This window comes from Ursus americanus, chromosome 2 (genome assembly GCF_024610735.1).
Source record: "Ursus americanus isolate L20-20 chromosome 2, mUrsAme1.1.p, whole genome shotgun sequence".
NCBI lineage: Eukaryota > Metazoa > Chordata > Mammalia > Carnivora > Ursidae > Ursus > Ursus americanus.
In genome coordinates this window covers 92,756,417-92,765,890 of record NC_142128.1, presented here as the reverse complement: position 1 = coordinate 92,765,890, position 9,474 = coordinate 92,756,417, and the positions used below count along the sequence as shown (strand labels likewise).

Sequence of the window (9,474 nt, the reverse complement as noted above, 5' to 3'; positions counted from 1 at the left end):
TGCCTTGTGGGCTACGGCAGTTCCTACTATTTGAGGAAAACAAAGATCCCCACAGGCAAATCACAGCATGTTATTACTTTTTGCTTGTTACTTTTCTAACAATGAGAATTCGAGTTCAATTCATTCTTCCTTCTTAACAAAACCACAGCACTACTGATGTATTATGCAAAAAACCCACATCCAACATCTTGCAAGGATACTGTGTGTTCTCCAGACATTTCTCTGTATTCAAGATCCCTCTGTTTCCTGTCATCAGCCACATTTCCCAATCTAATGGGCGGCAGTTCCAAGTTTCATCATCTCCACCTTGTCTCCACCTTCTCTCACCAGATGGTCTAGCCTCCTACACACCAAGGAAACAGAGGCCATTAATTGAAAACTCCAACATCCCCTTCCTCCACCAGGAAATCCATAGCTGTGCAGAAGAATCCCATGTGTTAGTCAAAGGGAAAAGCCCTGCCAAGAAATATGGAAGTGACCCTTTGGTGGTGGTGAAAGGCTCAAAACATCATCTGGGAGAGAGAGGGAGAGTTAGTTATTACCACCAACAAAAATGAAATGCTTCCTTCCCTTTAGCAAAGTCAGCAACTGGCAAGAGTCTAAGGAAGGGGGTGCCACACTACTGAATCTTCAACTCCAGCAGTGCAATCAGATATCTCAGAACAAATGAGGCAAAATTAGAGTTTTGGCATTTTCTTACATTTTCTTACAGCCTTCATTTTGTATTTTCCGTTTTCCAACCTTCCATTTATTCATTTGACACATATTTACTAAGACTTTCTGGGCTCTCTTCTCCTCCTTATTGGACAGACAACCTCATCTTCTGGTGAAGTGCCAGCCATGTTCCCAAGATGGATGGTGAAGGTTGGAGTAAATGGATTTGGCCATATTGGGCACCTAGTAACCTCACCAACATCAAATGGGGTGATGCCAGTACTGGATTTGGCCATATTGGGCACCTAGTAACCTCACCAACATCAAATGGGGTGATGCCAGTACTGAGTATGTTGTGGAGTCCATTAGGAGTCCTCCCTAACTTGAAGGGTGGGGCCAAGAGGGTCATCATCTCTGCCCCGTCTGTTGATGGCCCCATGTTTGTGATCGGCAGGAACTGTGAGAAGTATGACAACTCCCTCAAGATTGCCAGTGATGCCTCCTGCACCACCAAATGCTTGATCCCTCTGGCCAAGGTCATCCATGACAACTTTGGCATCATGGAAGGACTCATGACCACAGTTCGTGCCATCACTGCCACCCAGAAGACTGTGGATGGCCCCTCTGGGAAGCTGTCAAGTGATGGCCAAGGGGCTGCCCAGAATATCATCCCTGTGTCTACTGGCACTGCCAAGGCAAGGTCATCCCTAAGCTGAATATGAAGCTCACTGGCATGGCCTTCCGTGTCCCCACTCCCATTGTGTCAGTCATGGATCTGACCCACCACCTGGAGAAAACTGCCAAATAGGATTACATCAAGAAGGGGGTGAAGCAGGCATCAGAGGGCCCCCTTCAAGGGCATCCTGGCATACACTGTGGACCAGGTTGTCTCCCATGACTTTAACAGTGACCCGCACTCTTCCACCTTCAATGCTGGGGTTGGCATTGCTCTTGGCGACCACTTTGTCAAGCTCATTTCCTGGTATGACAGTGAATTTGACTACAGCAACCAGATGGTAGACCTTATGGTCCACATGGCCTCCAAGTAGTAAGAGCCCCCTGGACCACCAGCCCCAGCAATAGCAAAAGGAAAAGAGAGGCCCTCAGCTGCTGGGAAGTCCTCACCCCAACTCATCTCCCAACACACTAAGAATCTCCTAACCTCCACAGTTTCCATCCCAGACCTGAAGAAGGGGATCCCTACCTTGTCATATGCCATCAATAAAGTATACTGTCCCTGGCCAAAAAAAAAAAAAAGTCTTTCTGTGTGCCAGCACTCATCTAGGTAGTGAAGACAGAATTGACTTTAAAAGACTGAAAAATGTAAAAGCTTACATTCTTTGGGGAGTAAATGAAATAAGCATATAAATGCATGGTATGATCAAAGATGATACTTTCTGAGCAAAAAGGGGTGATGGAGGGATGCCCGGATGGCTCAGTTAACTAAGCAGCTGACTCTTGATCTCAGCTCAGGTCTTGATCTCAGGGTCCTGAGTTCAAGCCCTGCATTGGGTTCCACACTTGGTGTGGAGCCTACTTAAAATAAAGGGGGGGGTGATGAGGGGATAGAGAGTTCTGGTAGGGAGATGAGTGTATATAATTACAAACAGGATAATCAGGGAAGCCCTGTGTAATAGTGTGAGTAAGTCCTACAGGAAATGAGAGAGTTAGTCATGCAGACATCTGTGAAACCATTGCACACAGAGGGAAGGAGGAACGGGTGCAAATGGTCCAGGGCAGGAGGCAGCCTGATGCATTCAAGAAACAACAAGGAGCCCAGTGTGGCTGATGCAGAGTGAATGAGGAGAAAAATGGGGAGAAAAGAGGTCAGAGGGCTAACAGGAGCCACACCATGGTAGTCTGGGCTGTCACTGTGATTCATTTGGCTTTTACTAGGGGTGAGAGGGAACGTCATTGGATAGTTCTGAGAAGAGTATGGCAGGTAAACTACATAATATGCCAGATATTGCAAACTACTATGGGGGAAAATAGAAACAAGGGAAAAGAAATGGTGATGCAGCACGAGAGGGACCCTGTGGTTCTTATTTTGCCTTCTCCATCCCCTTCGCCTTTCTAACTCAACTGATTCTTCAAGGCTCAGCTCAGATTACGCATCCTCTAAGAAGCCTTCTCTGCATCTCTCTCCCTGAATTGGGTAAGAGTGTCCCTTTTCTTGTTCTCATGGCACTCTAAACAATCTTTTCTTAAGCGTTTATCATGCTGTATTGCGATAATCTGTTTATTGTATCTTTAGTAAGTACTCCCAAAATGTTTGTTGAAGAAATGAAAAGATGGATGACGAATGGACGGAGGGATGGATGGATGGATGGATGGATGAACGGATGAGACAGAGTAAAACAGAGAGTGGATGGAAGTAGACAGATCGTCCTTGAGGCTAGCTGGAGTAAAGGTGGTGGCAATGGTAACAAAAAGGAGGAGACAGGTGCTAGAGACACTACAAAAGTAAAATGACTTAATCTGATAATTTTGTGAATGTTAAAGTAGCCAAGAAGAAAAAGTTCCTCAAATGATCTCTCAGGTTCTAATAACTAGAAGGCTTAAGAAAAATGGAAATTATTAAAAGAGAAGCTCCTTTGGAAAAGGTTTTAGAATGGCCAGGTCTAATTCATTCATCCATTTTAATAGCTAGGTATTCATGACATATTTATCTAGTATGAAAAAACTAGATATGTCATGATCCCAGACCTCAAAAGCATAGAGGCATGAAACCATACAGATGCAAGGCCATGCATAGTACCTTTGTCCTGAAGTAACACTGTAGGGTGTAGCTGAACATGCGGGACTTTCAACTCCTCGAGTTGGCAATATGGTATGTGGCACAGTGCAAGGGCTTCTAAGTCAAATAGTCTTGGGTTCTAGATTTGCAACCAAATATCCGGGAACCTGAGAAAACTACTTAAACTCCCTAAGCTTGACCCTCTTCATTTGCAAGAGAGAAAGAGAGGAAAAAATCTATTTGGCAAGGTTGTCAAGAAAAATGTAATAGGATAAAACATGGAAAAACTTCTACAATGATCCCTTGAAATACTTGGTGCTTTAGCAATATCATTGGGCTTCCTTTTCTTTCAGTCCCGAGTGCAGCATGTGGCAAGGTTGCATCAGAGGTCCCAGGGATTTAAATTGGCATCAGTCTCATTTTGAGACATGCTTTGTTATCTTCCATATGCTAACCCAAAACTTTCATTTTCCAGGAAAAAAATCCCTCGCTTCAACATCTGGAGACCAAATGTATTATGAGAGGACAGGAAGGAAGAGCATGAATATCAAATTACTTTATACTCAGCTCACTCGCAAAAATTAAAAATAATCTTACATGAATTTTCAATATTCACTTAAACAGGATTTATCGCAATCACTGATGTGTTTCCATCAAATCACTGGCAAAGCCATATATAAAAATAAAGATAACTGTTCAAAAAGTTGGTGCAGGGGCGCCTGGGTGGCATAGCGGTTAAGCGTCTGCCTTCGGCTCAGGGCGTGAACCCGGCATTCTGGGATCGAGCCCCACGTCAGGCTCCTCCGCTGTGAGCCTGCTTCTTCCTCTCCCACTCCACCTGCTTGTGTTCCCTCTCTCGCTGGCTGTCTCTATCTCTGTAGAATAAATAAATAAAATCTTAAAAAAAAAAAAAGAAGTTGGCGCAATCTCTCTCACTGGAACACTTCTGCCTGTAGAGCTGCAAGTACATTTTCCAATCCTGAATATTTACTTGGTAGATGAAATTTCAACCACATCTGTCATAGGAGAAATTTGGGGGTCAGGGAGACACTATTTGAGTATGGAGCCCTTTGATCCAAAAAGCTAAGCAGAAGCAGTCTCAGTTAATCTAGGCACACTTTGTAATGAAAATTAGGTGAGAAGAAAGAAAAATGTGCTTATAGCATAACAAAACCAGGATCTGTTTTGTTTCATTTCGTTTTCTTTCATGAAAAGTAGGGTCAGAGACTATGAAGAACACACATGCCTCACACAGAAGAGACCAAAAAATTTTCTGGAAAAAATAAATCACTCCAATGGAGAAGTGTGTTTGTCATCAAATTCTTCAGGAGAAAAACTGGCTTCAGCATTGTCGACACCGAGAGCTAGAACTAAGTTAAAGCAGCTACCATTCCCAGGGACCCCAACCACAGGGAAGTCGTCAGGAGTCTGAGCAGAAGACCCCAGTGTTAACCAGCAGGTGCCTGAGATGCCTCTGTTGTAAGGCTGAGGAAGGGTCCGGATGTGCTGTTTCATTATGCTGAGTGAAGGGCAAGAGCGGGGACTTTGCTCTTGGGGAGGACCTAAGTGAGGACAGAAGAGAGAAAAGTGGTAGTACTGGCGGAAAGGAGAGTGAAAGAACGAGGAAGTCTATTTGTGGTTCACCTTCTTGAAGACAAGATGAAGCTATATCCACCCGTCATGTCCCCCATTCCATCCCACTCCCCATGAGTGAGTGAGCTCAAAGCACATCGCCTCTCACCTCCGTCTCAACTCTGTGCAGCTGTAGGACACTTACTCAAGCCCTTCAGCGAAAGAGTTGCTTGAACATCTTAAATCAGATTAGGTGTTCTCTCCACAGAAGAGAGACAAGTCTTCAGAAATGAGCAGGTTGTAGGCTTTTTTTTTCCGCAGGAGGAAGGAATTTGCCCTCCGTTATCCTGTAGTCAGCAGGCCTGCTGGTCAGCCTGTATTTCCACAGACCCCTTTTTCTATGTCCAGGATCTGTTTGATAAAATTTATATAACCTTATCAAGAATAATAAAGGGGGCGCCTGGGTGGCATAGCGGTTAAGCGTCTGCCTTCGGCTCAGGGCGTGATCCCAGCATTATGGGATCAAGCCCCACATCAGGCTCCTCCTCTGCTGGGAGCCTGCTTCTTCCTCTCCCACTCCCCCTGCTTGTGCTCCCTCTCTCGCTGGCTGTCTCTATCTCTGTCAAATAAATAAATAAAATCTTTAAAAAAAAAAAAAAGAATAATAAAGAAACAAGGCACAAATGATTCGTTTCAAGCATGAAAAATGGAAAGCACTACAAATCCTACAAACATTAACATCATAAGAGGGGCGCCTGGGTGGCTCAGTCAGTGAAGCATCTGCCTTTGGCTCAGGTATAGTCCATGATATTGTAACAGCGCTGTATGGTGGTGGATGGTAGCAGCATAGCATAAACTTGTCAAATCATTATGTTGTACATCTGAAACTAATGCAACATTGTGTCAATTATACTTGAAAAAATGTTTTAACAAGAAAAGGACAAGTCTTAGAAAAAATGCAAAACATCAAAACTGAAACAAAATAAAATAGAAAAATCTGAATAGTAATATATATTTAAATAAATTGAATCTATAATTTAAAACCTCAGGCCTATATGCCTACTCCAATAAATTCTTCCAAACATTTCAAGAAGAAATAATACTAACATAATCAAACTCTTCCAGAGAATAGGAAAAAATAAAAACATTTCTTAACTGATTTTATAAAGCCAGCATAATCTTATTACCAAAAACATGGTAAGGTTCTCGAAAAGGGGAGAGGAAGAAATTTTTCATGAATGTCAATTCAAAAACTCTAAACAAAATACGACCAAATTGAATCAAGAGGCATATAAAAATTAATGCATTACCAACAAGTTAAATTTATTCCAGAATGCAATGTTTCATGTTCAAAATTAGCATGATAATATCAATGAATCCATAAATAGTATGTGATGAAATTCAACACTCATTCATAATTTTTTAAAAATCTCTAAAAACCGGGGCACTTAGTTGGCTCAGTTGGTTAAGCGTCTGCCTTCAGCTCAGGTCATGGTCCCAGTGTCCTGGGATTGAGCCCCGCATTGGGCTCCCTGATCAGCGGAGACCCTGCTTCTCCTTCTCCCTCTGCCTGCAGCTCCCTCTGCTTGTGCTCCTTCCCTCTCTCTCTCTCTGTCAAGTAAGTGAATACAATCTTTAAAAAAAAAATTCTAAAAACCAAAGAGAACAGAAATTCCTCAATGTAATTAAGAATACTCAACAAAAATCCTATAGCAAACGTAACTCAACGGGGAAATACTGAAAACTTTGCCCCTGAGACTGGAAATGAAGCAAAGATACTCTTCCAGCATTTCAGTGCAACATTGTACTGGAGGTACTAGCCAGTGAAATAAGCCAACAAAAAGAAATAAAAGGTAATTTTTAAAAATAACCATTAGTCACAAATTATGTCTGAAAAAATCCAAAAGAAACTAGATGTCGAATTAGAATTCCTAATGAATTTAGACCAACATACAAAGAAAAATTATATTTCTATAAACTAGCAAAAATTATAAAAATTGTTTTAAAGTACCATTGGATAGACTAGTAGCTCTGACACCATGAAATAGTCAGCAAATCATATCTGAAAAAAACGATAAAATTCGACATATCACTGACTGACCACTAACATATAGACACAAAGGCAACTCCTGGAAACCCGTACTAATAATAAATAAAAATCAATGGTTGTACACAGCAGAGGCGTCAGATTATGAAACCAAATCCAGGGTTTCTACAATATATTATGAAAATGTCTAATTTCCCCATCAAACATTGTAAGACATAAGTACAAAAAACAGACATGCAAAAAACAGAAAAATGTGACCCACACTCGAATAAATAGCTAGATGATTGATGATGATAGATAGATAGATAGATAGATCGATCGATCGATCGATAGACCGACCAGTCAAAAGAAACTGATTCTGAATGGGCACAGATTTTGGGCTTACCAAATATAGATTTCAAAGCAACTACAAATAATATGTTCTAAGTGAAATAAATCAGTCAGAGAAAGACAAACACCGTATGATTTCACTCATATGTGGAACTGAAGAAACAAAACAAACAAGAAAAGGGAGGGGGGACAGAGAAACGAACGAATAACCAGACTCTTAGCTCTAGAGAACAAACTGATGGTTACCGGAGGGGAGGTGGGCAGGCAGATGGGGAAATAGGTGATGGACATTAAGGGGTACACTTGTGATGGGCACTGGGTGATTACAGTAATAGCTTTCATAAATGTTCAAAATGTTAAAGGAAACTACATTCAAGAGAAATTATGATGGCAACCACTCAGCAAATAGGGAATCTCCACAGAGAAAGTAAACCTGCTGTGTTAGGACGCTGAGACTTTTCATTGTTATTGCAGCGCTACCTAGCCGGCCTTGACTGACAGTCTTCTTCCCAGTAGGGGTCTGAACAGAAGCAAGCAATAAAAACTGCTTCCAACTCTGCATTCTAAGCTCCCCTCATTCGTTTTTGTTTGGTCGTTTGGTGTTTTACAACAGAACACTGTCTCCCATTTAATTGAAAATCTGCTGAAACCCCTAAATGTATTCAACAGACTTTTTGAACTATATTATAAATAGGCCACAAATCTCTCCTGCTGCGAAATGTCTGGAACCCAGCTCTAGGGGCAGCATTCAAATACACAGGCTATAATATTGGCTCTGTCTCTAGCCGACAAAGTGGCCTCCCCCAGTCCCCTCAATTTCCCGGTCTCCCTTTCCTCATGGGGTGAGGATACCCTGATTAAATTCACACGATGCAACAGGTCACAGTTATAAACCTTGGGAGTAAACAATCCACATGTGTTTAAAATCTTTGAAGTACTGGACTAGTTATTCCCTTCTCTGTAAAATAGAAGAGAGTTTCAGGAGAAAATAATTGTATTCTAGATCCTTCCGAACATAAAAAACAATGAGAACAGACAAATGGGCAAAAGCTCTTTTTAAAATTAAAGTTAAAAATATAAGTATATGCATGTGTGCAAGCATTTCAATATAAACCACCCGATTGTTATATTTGCTTAAAAAAAAGCAAGACACTAAGATTTTCAAGGACTCTCCACTCGTTCCTGGGATATTCATTCAACGTCAAATACAAAGTTTCTTTGTTAACTTCCTCTGGAATGTAATCTCCAGCCTAGCAGGACATGAAACACTGTGTAGTACGTTGACTACACAAAATTATTGTAGGAAATGCAAGTTTCCCTAAGTTGTAAGAGACCCATGGGAATCACACTCCTCACCACGTAAACCGTGTATCTCCTCTCTTAATTAGAAACACCCCCATCTCTGAGTCAAGGTCCTCTCTTTGCAGGCTTCATAAAATAATGGTGCTTCCTTAAAGCTCAGTGTTATGGGCTGAATTGTGTCCCCCAAATTCATACATTGAAGTCCTAACCCCCAGTGCCTCAGAATGTGACTGTATTTGGAGATAGAGTCTTTAAAAAGTGGGGCCCTTAGGATAGACCTTAACCCAGTACAACCGTTGTCTTTACGAAAGGAGAGTAGGACACAGGCACACCCAGAGGGAAGCCCGTGGGAAGATCCAGGGAGAAGACACCATCTGCAAGCCAAGGAGAGAGGCCTCAGAGGAAACTAACACCTTCAGGTCAGATTTCTAGCCTCCAGAACGATGAGAAAATTAATTTCCGTTGTATAAACCACCCAGTCCATGGTACTCTGTTACTGCAACCCTGGCAAATTAATACACCGGGTTCCTCTGACATTCCTAAGTACACTGTTATCTCAAAAGATGTCCCCGGATCCCCAAGATGACAATGGTCATTAATGTTTCCTTTCTTTTTTTGAATAACATATGCTATACACAGGCAGGCCAGGCCACATGGCCAGGTCTGATAATCCTGGCACAGGACAAACCAGTAGAATCAGTAGTTGCTATGATGACATGTACTGATAAATTCCCTGGCTCTTCCTGGGCCTGTATCAGAACAGGCTGGGTTGGGATCCAAGATTCTTTGTCCCCCAGGTTCACGCTGATGATTGAGGAGACACTGTATTAGA

At 42.0% G+C, this 9,474-nt stretch overlaps 1 pseudogene; it reads left to right on the top strand.

The window, feature by feature from the left end:
- The first annotated feature begins 855 nt into the window (after positions 1–855).
- LOC123801355 (glyceraldehyde-3-phosphate dehydrogenase pseudogene) lies at positions 856–1,703 on the top strand (annotated as a pseudogene).
- Positions 1,704–9,474: the final 7,771 nt, after the last annotated feature.